We start from the raw sequence: 23,521 nt of genomic DNA, 5'->3' as shown, positions 1-23,521 counted from the left end.
TCACCTGCTCACTGACCTACTCACTCACCTACTCACCCACACACTCACCTACACACTCACCTACTCACTCACCTACTCACTCACATACTCACTCACTCACCCACTCCCCCACCCACTCACTCACCTATACACTCACCCACTCAACAACAACAACCGCCATTCGCCACTAAGTGGCGGTGACGTCACCACGACGCTTGTGCCAGGCCATGTGCACCTTGAGGCCACGTGAAGTGTCGAACGCTCGCTGGCAGGTCACAGGGCAGACCCAGGTGCCACGGGTCGACTGACTGAGATGACTGGCTGGTGCACCACCTGTGCCCCCTACTGTGCCAACCTGCTGTGCTTTAGCCACCCGGCGCTCCGCTCGTTGTTGTGAGCGTCGCTCCTCCGCCCTCCGTTATTGTTGGAGGGCGACTACCTCCAACTGCCCAGTAGCATCCTTCACGAGCCTCCTCCACAGAGGCCGATCTTGACACCGCTGGTACCGGTCATCGACAAGTCCACTCAGCTCCACGTCCTCCTGTACCACGTCACTCCATCTCTTCTCTAGCCCGTGCCGCGCCCGTTTAGCCCCCTCAATCCGGCCGAACAAAAGCTGTTTCGGCATGCGGTGGCTGGGCATGCCGGCTACATGACCCAGCCAACGCAGCCTTGCCTGCCGGAGGAGCTCACCGATGGGACCTTGCCCAGATCTTTCAAGGATTTGTGAGCTCCTCACACAATCCAGCCTGGTTAAACCCAGGATGGATCGTAGGCGGGCTAGCATAAATGTTTCTAACCGGCGAGATGTTCCATTAGGGGGGGCCACGTTTAACATCCACTCACCCACCCACTCACCCACACACTCACCCACACACTCACCCACCCACTTACCCACACACTCACCTATACAATCAACCACTCACCTACACACTCACCCACCCACTCACCCACACACTCACTCACCTATACACTCACGCACTCACCTACACACTCACCTACACACTCACCCACACACTCACCCACACACTCACGTACACACCCACACACCCACTCACCTACACACTCACCCACTCACCTACGCACTCACCCACCCACTCACCTACACACTCACTCACCTATACACTCACCCACTCACCCACACACTCACCCACACACTCACCCACACAATCACCCACCCACTCACTCACTCACCTACACACTCACCCACCCACTCACCTACACACTCACCCACTCACCTACACACTCACCCACTCACCTACACACTCACCCACACACTCACTCACCTATACACTCACCCACACACTCACCTACCCACTCACCCACAAACTCACCTACACACTCACTCACCTATACACTCACGCACTCACCCACACACTCACCTACGCACTCACCCACACACTCACCTACCCACTCACTCACTATACACTCACTCACTCACCCACTCACCCACACACTCACCCACACACTCACCCACACACTCACCCACTCACCCACACACTCACCCACACACTCACTCACACACTCACCCACACACTCAACCACACACTCACCCACACACCCACTCACCCACACACTCACCCACACAATCACCCACACACTCACTCACCTATACACCCACACACTCACCCACACACTCACCGACACACTCACCCAAACACTCACCCACACACTCACTCACCTATACACTCACCTACACACTCACCCACACACTCACCCACACACCCACCCACACACCCACCCACACACTCACCCACCCACACACTCACCCACACACCCACCCACACACTCACCCACACACTCACCCACACACCCACTCACCCACCCACAAACCCACCCACCCACACACCCACTCACCCACACACTCACCTACACACTCACCCACACACTCACCCACACACTCACCCACCCACACACCCACTCACCCACACACTCACCCACACACTCATCCACCCACACACTCACCCACACACTCACTCACTCACCCACACACTCACTCACCTATACACTCACCTACACACTCACCCACACACTCACCCACACACCCACCCACCCACACACCCACTCACCCACACACTCACCCACACACTCACTCACCCACACACTCACTCACCTATACACTCACCTACACACTCACCCACACACTCACCCACACACTCACCCACCCACACACCCACCCACACACTCACCCACACACTCACCCACCCACACACCCACCCACCCACACACTCACTCACCCACACACTCACCCACCCACACACTCACTCACCTATACACTCACCTACACACTCACCTACACACTCACCCACACACTCACCCACACACTCACCCACACACTCACCCACACACTCACCCACCCACACACTCACCCACCCACACACTCACCCACCCACACACCCACCCACCCACACACCCACTCACCCACACACCCACACACCCACAAACCCACCCACCCACACACCCACCCACACACCCACCCACCCACACACCCACCCACCCACTCACCCACACACCCACCCACCCACACACCCACCCACCCACTCACCCACACACCCACCCACCCACACACCCACCCACCCACACACCCACCCACCCACACACCCACCCACCCACACACTCACTCACCCACACACTCACTCACCTATACACTCACCTACACACACAATCACCCACTCACACACTCACCCACACACCCACTCACCCACACACCCACTCACCCACACACTCACCCACCCACACACCCACTCACCCACACACTCACCCACCCACCCACACACTTACCCATACACTCACCCACCCACACACCCACCCACACACACACTCACCCACACACTCACCCACCCACACACTCACCCACACACTCACCCACGTGGGTCTCACTTTAGCACGTACTGTCACCCGGCTTAGCCGGCCCCGCCCCCGAAACCCGCCCCTCTAGCCCCGCCCCCCGTAGCCACGCCCCCCCCCGTGACCCACTTTCACGCGTTACGTAACGAGGTGACGGCAGCGGCCGCACTCGGGCAGTGAGACACGCCGTGACGTCACTACTCACCCCCCCTCCCTCTCTCCCCCCTGCGAGTTACAGCCACGCGCTCTGGGTGGGGGGCGGGAAGTGGGGGTGTGAATTACGTCATCACCCAACACCACAAACTTTTTACCGCGACATGACGTCACTCCCCACGCGTGCTGGTGTGACGTCACCCGAAGAAAACCCGTGACGCGGGCGAGGGAGAAATCCCCGCGCGGGGGGTGGGGGGGATGGTGGGGGCGGGAACTGACTCGATGACGTCTACGGCACGGTGTGACGTCACGGGTCTGTGTCAAAATAAATAAAAAAAGTCGGCCAACATGGAGGCGGCCTCCCCTAGGTCGACTCAGCCTGTACCTGTATCAGTGTGTGTGTGAAAGTGTGTGTCTGTGTGTGTGTGAAAGTCTGTGTCTGTGTGTGTGTGAAAGTGTGTGTCTGTGTGTGTGTGAAAGTCTGTGTGTGTGTCTGAGGATGACCCTACTGAGGCTGCGGTGCCTCAAATATTGGAGGAATTCACCCCCTGTGAGTGGCTGGCTGAGGTGCCATCTGTTGAGGAAGTACTGAAGGCGATCCGGAGTCTGAGACCAGCAAAGGCAGCGGGCAGAGATGATCTCCCAAGCGAAATGCTGAGGGAGGGTGGCGTTTGTGCACAGACTGCCCTATATGACATCATAACAACAGTCTGGACCACTGGACGGGTTCCACAAGATTGGAAGGATGCCCTGGTGGTCCCCCTCTTTAAGAAGGGGGACCGCACAGACTGTAACAACTACAGGGGCATCTCACTCCTCAGTGTGCCGGGAAAGGTCCTGGCAAGGATTATTCAGCATCGCCTTGCCAGGCATGCTGAGGAGAGGCTTGCGGAGCCCCAATGCGGTTTCAGGAAAGGGCGGTCCTGCACGGATGCCATATTTTCTGTCCGTCTGCTACAGCAGAGGTGTAGGGAATTCCAGCAAGACCTACATCTCTGCTTTATTGACCTGGTCAAGGCCTATGATACCATCAGTAGGCCTGGGCTCTGGGTTGTTCTTCGTGCTTTTGGAGTACCTGACCCTCTGCTCACGATCATTAAGGACCTTCATGATGGTGAGCGGGCCTGGGTAAAACTACGTGGCCGGGAGTCAGAGCCATTCCCTGTACACCTTGGGGTGCGACAGGGATGTCCTCTGGCTCCCACATTATTTAACATCTATTTTGACCACGTAGTTCGTGAAGCCTTGAATAGCTGTACCGGGGGAATCTCCATATGCTACAGATATAATCGGAGGCTGGTCGATGCCCGGGTGTGCTCAAGGGATGGCTCCCTATTGCTCAACCACATTATGTATGCCGATGATTTGGTAATAGCTGCTCATTCAGAGGAGGAGTTGGAGACGCTGCTGCTGAGACTGGAGCGTGCCACTAAGAGGTGGGGCCTTACCATCAGCCCCACCAAAACTAAGCACCTGCCTGGGTATTTTGTACCATCGGACACTCCACCCCCACAACTCCCAATCGGTGATGGGGCAGTTGTGGACAGAGTGGAGAGTTTCCCATACCCGGGCAGTGTGCTTATGACCGGCTCCAGTTTAACAGCAGAGGTCTCACTCCGAATCAGTCGAGCGGAAATATCTTTTCATCGGTTGCGTAACGCTGTGTGGAAGCTAACTGGTCTGTCGCTCCGCACTAAGCTTCAGGTCTTCTCTGCCACGGTCATTCCCTCACTTCTCTACGCTTGCGAAACGTGGACCCCCCTAATGGAACATCTTCGCCGGTTGGAAACATTTAGGCTGGCCTGCCTACGATCCATCCTGGGTTTAACCAGGCTGGATTGTGTAAGGAGCTCACAAATCCTTGAAAGATCTGGGCAAGGTCCCATCGGTGAGCTCCTCTGGCAGGGAAGGCTGCGTTGGCTGGGTCATGTAGCCCGCATGCCCAGCCACCGCATGCCGAAACAGCTTTTGTTCGGCCGGATCGAGGGGGCTAAACGGACGCGGCACGGGCTAGAGAAGAGATGGAGTGATGTGGTACAGGAGAACGTGGAGCTGAGTGGACTTGTCGATGACCGGTACCAGCGGTGTCAAGATCGGCCTCTGTGGAGGAGGCTCGTGAAAGGACGCTACTGGGCAGTTGGAGGTAGTCGCCCTCCAACAACAACGGAGGGCGGAGGAGCGATGCTCACAACAACGAGCAGAGCGCCGGGTGGCTAAAGCACAGCAGGTTGGGAGAGTAGGGGGCACAGGTGGTGCATCAGCCAGTCATCTCAGTCAGTCGACCCGTGGCACCTGGGTCTGCCCCGTGACCTCCTGCCCACGGGAATTCAACACTTCACGTGGCCTCAAGGTGCACATGGCCTGGCACAAGCGTCGTGGTGACGTCACCACCACTTAGTGGCGAATGGCAGTTGTTGTGTCTGTGTGTGTGTGTCTCTGTGTGTCCGGCAAAACAACCCCCTACCTCCTCGCGGTGCCGGACAGGAAACTCTGTCGTGGACAGTGCTGTGGGGGGAGGGCCAAATCCGATTGGCCCCTCCTCTCATGGTGTCTATGACCACCACAGTGGCTAAACGGGGGCTCTGGACGGGTGCGAGGGGCTGGTAACCACTCCACCTTCAATATTTTTACCACGAAACCACGAATAAAAACATTTAACTAATAAGCTTGTGCCAGAGGCCAAGGGGGGACAGGCGTCTATGACGTCTCCTGGCCAAACCCCAATTTGCGGAGCCAGGAGATTGAATCTCTACCCTCGGGGCTCCTCCAGAAACAACGAAAAGCCACTTCGTGTGGCCACGTGGAATGTTCAAACGCTCACTGCGGAGGAGATGCTGCCACTCCTCTGTCGGGATTTGGACCGGCACCGCCTGAATCACTGTGGCATTCAGGAGGTCTGGTGGACCGGTTCTGGCTCCTGCCACCATGAGGGGTAGACAGTCCTCTACTCGGGGCAGCAGACTGCCAAACAACAAGGTGTAGCTCCTCTTTTGAACAAAAGAATGAAGGGGGCGTGGGAGCGTGGCGGTGAGGTGTGGGAAGCTGTAAGCCCCAGGCTACATTGGGCTCGCCTTCCCATCAACCGGAGGCGAGGAGTGGTGGTCGTGGTAACTTATGCCCCCACCGAAGACGAACATCCGTGGAGGGATGCAGACAAAGCCGATGAGTCAAATGCCTTCTATGACCTCCTGTCACAGGTGCTGGCTAAAAAGTGGCCCCTCAGGATAGAGTCATCTTGTTGGGTGACTTCAATGCCCGAGTTGGTTATGATGCTGGCACCTGGTCTGGAGTGATTGGAGGACATGGGCCAGATCAGCTCAATAACAACGGCAGGAGGCTGCTAGATTTTTGTGCAGCCCATGGGCTTGTAATTACCAACACGCTGTTCCGGCATCGGCGCATCCACACAACATCATGGATGCATGCCGGGTCCAAGCAAGAACATCTGCTGGACTACACAGTGACAGTCCAGTGGATGCGAGCCCATGTCCTTGACACCAGGACCTACCGTGGAGCAGATCTGCCCTCTGACTATCGACTTGTTATCTGTAAGATGCGCCTGCCATTCTTCCGCTCCAGTGGTGGATGTACACCCAGGACCCCATTCCAACCTATAGTGGCCTGGTCTCAGTTATCTGAGTTGCAATGAAGGTCCTTAATGATCGTGAGCAGAGGGTCAGGGACTCCAAAAGCACGAAGAACAACCCAGAGCCCAGGCTTACTGATGGTATCATAGGCCTTGACCAGGTCAATAAAGCAGAGATGTAGGTCTTGCTGGAATTCCCTACACTTCTGCTGTAGCAGTCGGAAAGAAAATATGGCATCTGTGCAGGATCGCCCTTTCCTGAAACCGCATTGGGGCTCCGCAAACCTCTCCTCAGCGTGCCTGGCAAGGCGATGCTGAATAATCCTTGCCAGGACCTTTCCCGGCACACTGAGGAGTGAGATGCCCCTGTAGTTGTTATAGTCTCTGCGGTCCTCCTTCTTAAAGAGAGGGACCACCAGGGCATCCTTTCAATCCTGCGGAACCCGTCCAGTGGTCCAGACTGTTGTTATGATGTCACATAAGGCAGTCTGTGCACAAACGCCACCCTCCCTCAGCATTTCGCTTGGGAGATCATCTCTGCCCGGTGCCTTTCCTGGTCTGAGACTCCGGATCGCCTTCAGTACTTCCTCAACAGATGGCACTTCAGCCAGCTACTCACAGGGGGTGACTTCCTCCAATTTTTGAGGCACCGCAGCCTCAGAAGGGTCATCCCCACTTTGTGCCACGATGTTTTCCTGGCTGAGGGATTTCCCCTCTCCAGGCCCTCACAGAAATGCTCAGCAAATCTGCAAACCTATTCCTGGGGGTCGGAGATTGGATCACCCTTTTTCCCCCTAATGATAGTAATAGGTGTGGTGCTGCAGGTTACTTTTTTATGGAATTAAATAGAGATTTGTAATCGCGGGCCACTGAGGTAGACTCCATCTCCTCAGCAACCCGCGGCCACCACCCATCCTTGCAACGCCTTATGGCTCACCGAACCTCCAAGCGAAGGCTGCGGTAAGCCTCCTCATTCTCTGACGTGGGATTCTGTAGCCGATGACAGTGGGCCTGTTGCTTTTTCTCAACCATCCTGAACACCTCTGTCAGCCAGGGTCTCTGGGGAGGTCTGGACCACGTACCAAAAGCAGCCATTACAGCTGCATGAGTCACAGTCTTAAACCTCGCCCATTTACCCTCGACATCAGGAGGAGTGGGGGACAATGCCAACCCCAGCCGCAGGCGATGATGAAATTCTCGCTTGCAACTTTCATCAGATAATTGAGACCAGGCCACTTTATGTTGGAATGGGGTTCTGGGTGTACACCCACCACCGGAGTGGAAGAATGGCAGGCGCATCTTACAGATGACTAGTCGATGGTCAGAGGGCAGATCAGCTCCACGGTAGGTCCTGGTGTCAAGGACATGGGCTCGCATCCGCTGGTCCGTCACTATGTAGTCCAGCAGATGTGGACCCGGCATGCATCCATGATGTTGTGTGGATGCGCCGATGCTGGAACAGCATGTTGGTAATTACAAGCCCATGGGCTGCACAAAAATATATCGACCTCCTACCGTTGTTATTGAGCTGATCTGGCCCATGCCCTCCAATCACTCCAGACCAGGTGCCAGCATTATGACCAACTCGGGCATTGAAGTCACCCAACAAGATGACCATCCCGAGGGGCCACTTTAGCCAGCACCTGTGACAGGAGGCCATAGAAGGCATCTGACTCATCGGCTTGGCCTGCATCCCTCCACGGATGTTCGTCTTCGGTGGGGGCATAAGTAACCACGACCGCCACTTCTCGCCTCCAATTGATGGGAAGGTGAGCCCAAAGTAGCCTGGGGCTTACAGCTTCCCACACCTCACCGCCACGCTCCCACGCCCCCTTCATTATTTTGTTCAAAAGAAGAGCCACACCCTGTTGTTTGGCAGTCTGCTGCCCCGAGTAGAGGACTGTCCACCCCTCATGGTGGCAGGAGCCAGAACCGGTCCACCAGACCTCCTGAATGCCAGAGAGATCCAGGCAGTACCAATCCAGCTCCCGACAGAGGAGTGGCAGCCTCTCTTCCGCAGTGAGCGTTCGAACATTCCACGTGGCCACACGAAGTGGCTTTTCGTTGTTTCTGGAGGAGCCCCGAGGGTAGAGATTCAATCTCCTGGCTCCGCCAATTGGAGTTTGGCCAGGAGACGTCATAGACGCCTGTCCCCCTAGGGCCTCCGGCACAAGCTTATTAGTTAGATATTTTAGACGTGGTTTAGTGGTAAATTTTGGAAGGTGGAGGGGTTACCAGCCCCTCGCACCCGTCCAGAGCCCCCGTTTAGCCCCTGCGGTGCTCACAGACGCCATGAGGGGAGGAGCCAATCGGAGTTGGCCCTCCCCCCACAGCACTATCCACGACAGAGTTGCCCGTCCGGCACCGCGAGGAGGTAGGGGGTTGTTTTGCCGGACAGGTACATACACACAGGTACACACACACAGGTACGCACACAGATACACACACACACAGGTACATATACACACAGGTACACACACAGGTACACACACAGGTACACCCACAGGTAAACACACAGGTACACACACACACACAGGTACACACACACACACAGGTACACACACAGGTACACACACACAGTTACACACACACACAGGTACACACACACACAGGTACACACGCAGGTACACACACACAGGTACGCACACAGATACACACACACACAGGTACATATACACACAGGTACACACACAGGTACACACACAGGTACACCCACAGGTAAACACACAGGTACACACACACACACAGGTACACACACACACACAGGTACACACACAGGTACACACACACAGTTACACACACACACAGGTACACACACACACAGGTACACACGCAGGTACACACACACAGTTACACACACACACAGATACATACACACACAGGTACACACACACAGGTACACACACACACAGGTACACACACAGGTACAGACACAGGTACACACACAGGTACACACGCAGGTACACACACACACAGGTACACACACAGGTACACACACACACAGGTACACACACAGGTACACACACAGGTACACACACACAGGTACACACAGCTACACACAGGTACACACACAGGAACACACACACAGAGGTACACACACACAGGTACACAAAGACACAGGTACACACACACAGGTACACACACACAGGTACACAGGTACACACACAGGTACACACACACAGGTACACACACACAGGTACACACACACACAGATACACACACAGGTACACACACACACACAGGCACACACACACAGGTACACACACAGGTACACACACACAGGTACACACACAGGTACACACACACACAGGTACACACACAGGTACACACACAGGTACACACACACAGGTACACACACAGGTACACTCACACAGTTACACACACAGGTACACATACAGGTACACACACAGGTACACACACACACAGGTACACACACAGGTACACACACACACAGGTACACACACAGGTACACGAACACACAGGTACACACAGGTACACACACACAGGTACACACACACAGGTACATACACACACAGGTACACACACACAGGTACACACACACAGGTACACACAGATACACACACAGGTACACACACAGGTACACACACACAGGTACACACACACAGGTACACACAGCTACACACAGGTACACACACAGGTACACACACACAGAGGTACACACACACAGGTACACAAAGACACAGGTACACACACACAGGTACACACACACTGGTACACAGGTACACACACAGGTACACACACAGGTACACACACACAGGTACACACACACACAGGTACACACACAGGTACACACACACACAGGCACACACACACAGGTACACAAACAGGAACACACACAGGTACACACACACAGGTACACACACAAGTACACACACACAGGTACACACACAGGTACGCACACAGGTACACACACAGGTATACACACACAGGTACACACACAGGTACTTACACACAGGTACACACAGGTACACAGGTACACACACACAGGTACACACACACCCACACACAGGTACACATACACACAGGTACACACACACAGGTACACACACAGGTACACACACACACAGGTACACACACAGGTACACACACACACAGGTACACACACACAGGTACACAACAACAACCGCCATTCGCCACTAAGTGGCGGTGACGTCACCACGACGCTTGTGCCAGGCTATGTGCACCCTGAGGCCACGTGAAGTGTCGAACGCCCGCTGGCAGGAGGTCACGGGGCAGACCCAGGTGCCACGGGTCGACTGACTGAGATGACTGGCTGATGCACCACCTGTGCCCCCTACTGTGCCAACCTGCTGTGCTTTAGCCACCCGGAGCTCCGCTCGTTGTTGTGAGCGTCGCTCCTCCGCCCTCCGTTGTTGTTGGAGGGCGACTGCCTCCAACTGCCCAGTAGCATCCTTCACGAGCCTCCTCCACAGAGGCCGATCTTGACACCGCTGGTACCAGTCATCGGCAAGTCCACTCAGCTCCACGTCCTCCTGTACCACATCACTCCATCTCTTCTCTAGCCCGTGCCGCGCCCGCTTAGCCCCTCGATCCGGCCAAACAAAAGCTGTTTCGGCATGCGGTGGCTGGGCATGCGGGCTACATGACCCAGCCATCGTGGCCTTGCCTGCCGGAGGAGCTCACCAATGGGACCCTGCCCAGATCTTTCAAGGATTTGTGAGCTCCTCACACAATCCAGTCTGGTTAAACCCAGGATGGATCGTAGGCAGGCCAGCCTAAATGTTTCTAACCGGCGAAGATGTTCCATTAGGGGGGTCCACGTTTCGCAAGCGTAGAGAAGGGAGGGAATGACCGTGGCCGAGAAGACCTGAAGCTTAGTGCGGAGCGACAGACCAGGTAGCTTCCACACAGCGTTACGCAACCGATGAAAAGATATTGCCGCTCGACTGATTCGGAGTGAGACCTCTGCTGTTAAACTGGAGCCAGTCATAAGCACACTGCCCAGGTATGGGAAACTCTCCACTCTCTCCACAACTGCCCCATCACCGATTGGGAGTTGTGGGGGTGGAGTGTCCGATGGTACAAAATACCCAGGCAGGTGCTTAGTTTTGGTGGGGCTGATGGTAAGGCCCCACCTCTTAGTGGCACGCTCCAGTCTCAGCAGCAGCGTCTCCAACTCCTCCTCTGACTGAGCAGCTATTACCAAATCATCAGCATGCATAACATGGTTGAGCAATAGGGAGCCATCCCTTGACCGCACCCGGGCATCGATTAGCCTCCCATTATATCTTTACCATATGGAGATTCCCCCGGTACAGCTATTGAAGGCTTCACGAACTACGTGGTCAAAATAGATGTTAAATAATGTGGGAGCCAGAGGACATCCCTGTCGCACCCCAAGGTGTACAGGGAATGGCTCTGACTCCCGGCCACGTAGTTTTACCCGGGCCCGCTCACCATCATGAAGGTCCTTAATGATCATGAGCAGAGGGTCAGGTACTCCAAAAGCACGAAGAACGACCCAGAGCCCAGGCCTACTGATGGTATCATAGGCCTTGACCAGGTCACACACACACACACACACAGGTACACACACACAGATACACACACACAGGTACACACACAGGTACACGCACACACAGGTACACACACAGGTACACACACAGGTACACACACAGGTACACACACAGGTACACACACACACAGGTACACACACAGGTACACACACACACAGAGGTACACACACACACAGGTACACACACAGACAGGTACACACACACACACACACACAGGTACACACACACACAGGTACACACACACAGGTATACACACACACAGGTACACACACACAGGTACACACACACACAGGTATATACACACACAGGTACGCACACACAGGTACACACACAGGTACACACACAGGTACACAAACACACAGGTACACACACAGGTACACACACACAGGTACACACACACACAGGTACACACACACAGGTACACACACAGGTACACACACACAGGTACACACACAGGTACACACACACAGGTACACACACACACAGGTACACACACACAGGTACACACACAGGTACACACACACACACAGGTACACACACATAGGTACACACACAGGTACACACACAGACACAGGTACACACACACACAGGTACACACACAGGTACACACACACACAGGTACACACACACACACAGGTACATACACACACAGGTACACACACAGGTACACACACACAGGTACACACACAGGTACACACACACAGGTACACACAGACACACACACAGGTACACACACAGGTACACACACACAAAGGTACACACACACACAGGCACACACACACACAGGTACACACACACACAGGTACACACACACAGGTACACACACACACAGGTACACACACACACAGGTACACACACACAGGTACACACACACAGGTACACACAGATACACACACACACAGGTACACACACACACACAGGTACACACACACAGGTACACACACACACAGGTACACATACACACAGGTACACACACACACAGGTACACACACACACACAGGTACACACACAGGTACACACACACAGCTACACACACACAGGTACACACACACACAGGTACACACACAGGTACACACACACACAGGTACACACACACAGGTACACACACACACAGGTACACACACAGGTACACACACACAGGTACACACACAGGTACACACACACACACAGAGGTACACACACACACAGGTACACACACACACAGGTACACACACAGGTATACACACACACAGGTACACACACAGGTACACACACAGGTACACACACACAGGTACACACACACAGGTATATACACACACAGGTACACACACACAGGTACACACACAGGTACACACACAGGTACACAAACACACAGGTACACACACAGGTACACACACACACAGGTACACACACACAGGTACACACAGACACACACACAGGTACACACACAGGTACACACACACAAAGGTACACACACACACAGGCACACACACACACAGGTACACACACACACAGGTACACACACACAGGTACACACACACACAGGTACACACACACACAGGTACACACACACAGGTACACACACACAGGTACACACAGATACACACACACACAGGTACACACACACACACAGGTACACACACACAGGTACACACACACACAGGTACACATACACACAGGTACACACACACACAGGTACACACACACACAGGTACACACACAGGTACACACACACAGCTACACACACACAGGTACACACACACAGGTACACACACAGGTACACACACACACAGGTACACACACACAGGTACACACACACACAGGTACACACACAGGTACACACACACAGGTACACACACAGGTACACACACACACACAGAGGTACACACACACACAGGTACACACACACAGGTATACACACACACAGGTACACACACAGGTACACACACACAGGTACACACACACAGGTACACACACACACAGGTATATACACACACAGGTACACACACACAGGTACACACACAGGTACACACACAGGTACACAAACACACAGGTACACACACAGGTACACACACACACAGGTACACACACACAGGTACACACACAGGTACACACACACACAGGTACACACACAGGTACACACACACACAGGTACACACACACACAGGTACACACACAGGTACACACACATAGGTACACACACAGGTACACAAACAGACACAGGTACACACACACACAGGTACACAGACAGGTACACACACACACAGGTACACACACACACACACAGGTACATACACACACAGGTACACACACACACAGGTACACACACACAGGTACACACACAGGTACACACACACACACAGCTATACACACACAGGTACACACACACACAGGTACACACACACACAGGTACACACACACAGGTACACACACACAGGTACACACACAGGTACACACACACAGGTACACACACACACACACAGGTACACACACACACAGGTACACACAGGTACACACACACACAGGTATACACACACACACACACAGGTACACACACACACAGGTACACACACACAGGTACACACACAGGTACACACACACACAGGTACACACACGCACAGGTACACACACACAGGTACACACACAGGTACACACACCCACAGGTACACACACACAGGTACACACACAGGTACACACACACACACAGGTACACTCACACGCAGGTACACACACACACACAGGTACACACACACACAGCTACACACACACAGGTACACACACTCAGGTACACACACAGGTACAAACACACAGGTACACACACACAGGTACACACACAGGTACACACACACAGGTACACACACAGGTACACACACACACAGGTACACACACACACACAGGTACACACACAGGTACACACACACACACACAGGCACACACACACACAGGTACACACACACACAGGTACACACACAGGTACACACACACACAGGTACACACACACAGGTACACACACGCAGGTACACACAGGTGCACACACACACACAGGTACACACACACACAGGTACACACACACACAGGTACACACACACAGGTACACACACACACACAGGTACACACACACAGGTACACACACAGGTACACACACACAGGTACACACACACACAGGTACACACACACACAGGTACACACACACACAGGTACACACACACAGGTACACACACACAGGTACACACACACACAGGTACACACACACACACAGGTACACACACACACAGGTACACACAGGTACACACACACACAGGTATACACACACACACACAGGTACACACACACACACAGGTAAACACACACAGGTACACACACAGGTACACACACACACAGGTACACACACACGCACAGGTACACACACACAGGTACACACACAGGTACACACACGCACAGGTACACACACACAGGTACACACACAGGTACACACACACACACAGGTACACTCACACGCAGGTACACACACACACACACACAGGTACACACACACACAGCTACACACACACAGGTACACACACTCAGGTACACACACAGGTACACACACACAGGTACACACACACAGGTACACACACAGGTACACACACACAGGTACACACACAGGTACACACACACACACACAGGTACACACACACACACAGGTACACACACAGGTACACACACACACACACACAGGTACACACACACACAGGTACACACACGCACACACAGGTACACACACACACACAAAGGTACACACACAGGTACACACACACACAGGTACACACACACACACAGGTACACACACACACAGGTACACACACACACAGGTACACACACACAGGTACACACACACACACACAGGTACACACACACAGGTAAACACACACACAGGTACACACACACACAGGTACACACACACACAGGTACACACAGGTACACACACAGGTACACACACACACACAGGTACACACACAGGTACACACACAGGTACACACACACACACAGGTACACACAGGTACACACACACAGGTACACACACACACAGGTATACACACACACACACACACAGGTACACACACAGGTACACACACACACAGGTACACACACACACACAGGTACACACACACACAGGTACACACACACAGGTACACACACACACAGGTACACACACACACAGGTACACACACACACAGGTACACACACACACAGGTACACACACACAGGTACACACACACAGGTACACACAGGTACACACACACAGGTACACACACACAGGTACACACACACAGGTACACACACACACAGGTACACACACGGGTACACACACACACAGTTACACACACACACAGGTACACACACACAGGTACACACACACACAGGTACACACACACACACAGGTACACACACACACACACAGGTACACACACACACAGGTACACACACACACAGGTACACACACACACAGGTACACACACAGGTACACACACACACACAGGTACACTCACACGCAGGTACACACACACACACACAGGTACACACACACACAGCTACACACACACAGGTACACACACTCAGGTACACACACAGGTACACACACACAGGTACACACACACAGGTACACACACAGGTACACACACACACACACACAGGTACACACACACACAGGTACACACACACAGGTACACACACACAGGTACACACACACACAGGTACACACACACACACAGGTACACACACACACAGGTACACACAGGTACACACACACACAGGTATACACACACACACAGGTACACACACACACAGGTAACCACACACAGGTACACACACAGGTACACACACACACAGGTACACACACACGCACAGGTACACACACACAGGTACACACACAGGTACACACACGCACAGGTACACACACACAGGTACACACACAGGTACACACACACACACAGGTACACTCACACGCAGGTACACACACACACACACACACAGGTACACACACACACAGCTACACACACACAGGTACACACACTCAGGTACACACACAGGTACACACACACAGGTACACACACACAGGTACACACACAGGTACACACACACACAGGTACACACACAGGTACACACACACACACACAGGTACACACACACACAGGTACACACACAGGTACACACACACACACACACAGGTACACACACACACAGGTACACACACGCACACACAGGTACACACACACACACAAAGGTACACACACAGGTACACACACACACAGGTACACACACACACACAGGTACACACACACACAGGTACACACACACACAGGTACACACACACAGGTACACACACACACACACAGGTACACACACACAGGTAAACACACACACAGGTACACACACACACACAGGTACACACACACACAGGTACACACAGGTACACACACAGGTACACACACACACACAGGTACACACACAGGTACACACACAGGTACACACACACACAGGTACACACAGGTACACACACACAGGTACACACACACACAGGTATACACACACACACACACAGGTACACACACAGGTACACACACACACAGGTACACACACACACACAGGTACACACACACACAGGTACACACACACAGGTACACACACACACAGGTACACACACACACACAGGTACACACACACACAGGTACACACACACACAGGTACACACACACACAGGTACACACACACAGGTACACACACACAGGTACACACAGGTACACACACACAGGTACACACACACAGGTACACACACACAGGTACACACACACACAGGTACACACACGGGTACACACACACACAGTTACACACACACACACAGGTACACACACACAGGTACACACACACACAGGTACACACACACACACACAGGTACACACACACACACACAGGTACACACACACACAGGTACACACACACACAGGTACACACACACACAGGTACACACACAGGTACACACACACACACAGGTACACTCACACGCAGGTACACACACACACACAGGTACACACACACACAGCTACACACACACAGGTACACACACTCAGGTACACACACAGGTACACAAACACAGGTACACACACACAGGTACACACACAGGTACACACACAGGTACACACACACACACAGGTACACACACACACACAGGTACACACACAGGTACACACACACACACACACAGGTACACACACACACAGGTACACACACGCACACACAGGTACACACACACACACAAAGGTACACACACAGGTACACACACACACAGGTACACACACACACAGGTACACACACACACAGGTACACACACACAGGTACACACACACACACACAGGTACACACACACAGGTACACACACACACAGGTACACACACACAGGTACACACACACACACAGGTACACACACACACAGGTACACACACACAGGTACACACACACACAGGTACACACACACACACAGGTACACACACACACACAGGTACACACACACACAGGTACACACACACACAGGTACACACACACAGGTACACACACACAGGTACACACACACAGGTACACACAGGTACACACACACAGGTACACACACACACAGGTACACACACACAGGTACACACACACACAGGTACACACACGGGTACACACACACACAGTTACACACACACACACAGGTACACACACACAGGTACACACACACACAGGTACACACACACACACAGGTACACACACACACAGGTACACACACACACAGGTACACACACACACAGGTACACACACACACACAGGTACACACACACACAGGTACACACACACACAGGTAAACTCCATTCACTCTTCCTCTCACCTCTTCTCTCGTCCTCTTCTCTCCTCCCCGAAATGATGAGACACTGGGAGACAGAGTGAGACACAGTGAGACACACAGAGAGACACACACAGACACAGAGTGAGACACAGTGAGACAGAGACACACACACACAGACACAGAGTGAGACACAGTGAGACACACAGAGAGACACACACATAGAGACACACAGAGAGACACAGACACAGAGTGAGACACAGTGAGACACACAGAGAGACACACACAGACACAGAGTGAGACACACACATAGAGAGAGACACACACATAGAGACACACAGAGAGACACACACACAGACACAGAGTGAGACACAGTGAGACACACAGAGAGAGACACACACATAGAGACACACAGAGAGACACACACACACAGACACAGAGTGAGACACAGTGAGACACACAGAGAAACACACATAGAGACACACAGTGAGACACACAGAGAGACACACACATAGAGACACACAGAGAGACACACACACAGACACAGAGTGAGACACAGTGGGACACACAGAGAGACACACACATAGAGACACACAGAGAGACACACACACAGACACACAGAGAGACATCGAGACACACAGAGAGACACACACAGAGACACACACACAGACACAGAGTGAGACACAGTGAGACAGAGAGACACACACATAGAGACACACAGTGAGACAGAGAGACACACACACACATAGAGACACAGACACAGAGTGAGACACAGTGAGACACACAGAGAGACACTCAGACAGACACAGAGTGAGACACAGTGAGACACACAGAGAGACACACATAGAGACACACAGAGAGACACACAGAGAGACACACACACAGACACAGTGAGACACACATAGAGACACACAGAGAGACACTCACACAGACACAGAGTGAGACACAGTGAGACACACAGAGAGACACACACAGAGATGCACAGAGACACACACACAGACACAGAGTGAGACACAGTGAGACACACAGAGAGACACACATAGAGACACACACATAGAGACACACAAAGAGACACACACACAGACACAGAGTGAGACACAGTGAGACACACACAGAGAGACACACACATAGAGACACACAGAGAGACACACACACACAGACACAGAGTGAGACACAGTGAGACACACAGAGAAACACACATAGAGACACACAGTGAGACACACAGAGAGACACACACATAGAGACACACAGAGAGACACACACACAGACACAGAGTGAGACACAGTGGGACACACAGAGAGACACACACATAGAGACACACAGAGAGACACACACACAGACACACAGAGAGACATCGAGACACACAGAGAGACACACACAGAGACACACACACAGACACAGAGTGAGACACAGTGAGACAGAGAGACACACACATAGAGACACACAGTGAGACAGAGAGACACACACACACATAGAGACACAGACACAGAGTGAGACACAGTGAGACACACAGAGAGACACTCAGACAGACACAGAGTGAGACACAGTGAGACACACAGAGAGACACACATAGAGACACACAGAGAGACACACAGAGAGACACACACACAGACACAGTGAGACACACATAGAGACACACAGAGAGACACTCACACAGACACAGAGTGAGACACAGTGAGACACACAGAGAGACACACACAGAGATGCACAGAGACACACACACAGACACAGAGTGAGACACAGTGAGACACACAGAGAGACACACATAGAGACACACACATAGAGACACACAAAGAGACACACACACAGACACAGTGAGACACAGTGAGACACACACAGAGAGACACACACAGAGACACACAGAGACACACACACAGAGACACACAGAGAGACATACAGAGAGACACACACAGAGACACACAGAGAGACACACACAGACACAGAGTGAGACACAGCGAGACACACAGAGAGACACACAGACAATGAGACACACAGAGAGACACACACACAGACACAGAGTGAGACACAGTGAGACACACATAGAGACACACAGAGAGACACACGCACAGACACAACAGTGAGACACAGTGAGACACACAGTGAGACACACAGAGAGACACACACACACAGACACACAGTGAGACACACAGAGAGACACACACATAGAGACACACATAGAGACACACAGAGAGACACACGCACAGACACAGAGTGAGACACAGTGAGACACACAGAGGGACACACACATAGAGACACACACATAGAGACACACAGATAGACACACACACAGACACAGAGTGAGACACAGCGAGACATACAGAGAGACACACATAGAGACACAGAGAGACACACACAGACACAGAGTGAGACATAGTGAAACACACAGAGAGACACACACACAGAGACACACAGAGAGACACAGAGTGATACACACAGAGAGATATAGAGTGAGATACAGTGAGACACACACAGAGACACACAGAGAGACACACAGAGAGACACACACATAGAGACAAACAGAGAGACACACACACAGACACAGAGTGAGACACAGTGAGACACACAGAGAGACACACATAGAGACACACAGAGAGACACACACACAGACTCAGAGTGAGACACACAGACACAGTAAGCCACACATAGAGACACACAGAGAAACACACAGACGCAGAGTGAGACACAGAGAGACACACAGAGAGACACACATAGAGACACACAGAGAGACACACAGAGACACAGAGTGAGACACAGTGAGACACACACACAGAGACACACAGAGAGACACACACACAGACACAGAGTGAGACACACAGACACAGAGAGACACACAGACACAGTGAGACACAGAAAGACACACACATAGAGACACACAGAGAGACACACAGAGACACACAGAGACAGACACACAGAGATACACAGAGAGAAAGACAGAGAGAGACATACACAGAGATACACAGAAAGACAGAGACACACAGAGAGAGAGAGACACAGAGAGAGAGAGACACACACAGACACACACACAGAGACACACGCAGAGAGACACAGAGACACACACACAGAGACACACAGAGAGAGAGAGACACAGACACACAGAGAGAGACACAGACACACACACAGACACACACACACAGACACACAGAAACACACACAGACACACACAGAGAGAGACACACACACAGGGAGAGAGAGACACAGACACACACACACAGACACACACACAGACACAGAGACACAGACACTGCGTTACCTTCTTGAAGACACGCGTGGAGACAGGCCGGTAGACACACACACAGAGACACACAGACACACACACAGAGACACACAGAGAGACACAGACACACACACACACAGAGACACACACAGACACACACACACAGACACACAGACACACACAGAGACACAGAGAGACGCACACACAGAGACACACACACACAGACACACACACACAGAGAGAGACACAGACACACAGACACACACACAGACACAGAGACACAGACACTGCGTTACCTTCTTGAAGACACGCGTGGAGACAGGCCGGTAGACACACACAGACACACACACAGAGACACACAGACACAGACACACACACACAGAGAGACACAGACACACACACAGAGAGAGACACAGACACACAGACACACACACAGACACAGAGACACAGAGAGACGTACACACAGAGACACAGACACTGCGTTACCTTCTTGAAGACACGCGTGGAGACAGGCCGGTAGACACACACACAGAGACACACACTGACAAACAGACACACACACACACACAGAGACACAGACACACACAGAGACACACAATGACACACAGACACACACACACACACAGAGACACACACAGAGACACACACACAGACACACACAGACACACACACACAGACACACAGACACAGAGACACACACAGAGACACACACAGAGACACAGACACTGCGTTACCTTCTTGAAGACACGCGTGGAGACAGGCCAGTAGACACACACAGAGACACACACTGACACACAGACACACACACACACAGAGACACACACAGAGACACACAGACACAGAGACACACACAGAGACACACAGAGAGAGACACAGACACACACACAGACACAGAGACACAGAGACACAGACACTGCGTTACCTTGAAGACACGCGTGGAGACAGGCCGGTAGACACACACACAGAGACACACACTGACACACAGACACACACACACAGAGACACACACAGAGACACAGACACAGAGACACACACAGAGACACAGACACTGCGTTACCTTCTTGAAGACACGCGTGGAGACAGGCCGGTAGACACACACACAGAGACACACACTGACACACAGACACACACACACAGAGACACAGACACTGCGTTACCTTGAAGACACGCGTGGAGACAGGCCGGTAGACACACACACAGAGACACACACTGACACACAGACACACACACAACGTGTGTGTGTCTGTGTGTGTGTCTGTGTGTGTGTCAGTGTAGAATCTGGGCCACGCCGTGACCTACACTGCCGAAGTGAGCGCGAGACCAAGGAGGGGACTTGCCAGGTGCGAGGGGGT

At 52.7% G+C, this 23,521-nt stretch overlaps 1 protein-coding gene across 1 annotated transcript in view; it reads right to left on the bottom strand.

The window, feature by feature from the left end:
- Positions 1-23,082, bottom strand: part of LOC116938316 (circadian locomoter output cycles protein kaput-like) — a 144,109-nt gene extending 121,027 nt beyond the window's left edge. Inside the window, exons 1-2 of the mRNA XM_076063396.1 lie at positions 22,206-23,082; positions 19,001-19,043 (exon numbers count right to left, since the gene is read on the bottom strand). The gene's annotated coding sequence lies outside the window, so the exon portion shown is untranslated. The remainder of the gene's footprint in view (positions 1-19,000; positions 19,044-22,205) is intronic.
- Positions 23,083-23,521: the final 439 nt, after the last annotated feature.

Source organism: Petromyzon marinus, unplaced genomic scaffold, assembly GCF_048934315.1.
Source record: "Petromyzon marinus isolate PM22_M1 ecotype Great Lakes invasive population unplaced genomic scaffold, UKy_Petmar_22M1.pri1.0 PM_Scaffold_110, whole genome shotgun sequence".
NCBI lineage: Eukaryota > Metazoa > Chordata > Hyperoartia > Petromyzontiformes > Petromyzontidae > Petromyzon > Petromyzon marinus.
Note: the sequence above shows the minus strand (reverse complement) of the source record. Positions and strands in the feature narration are given on the sequence as shown.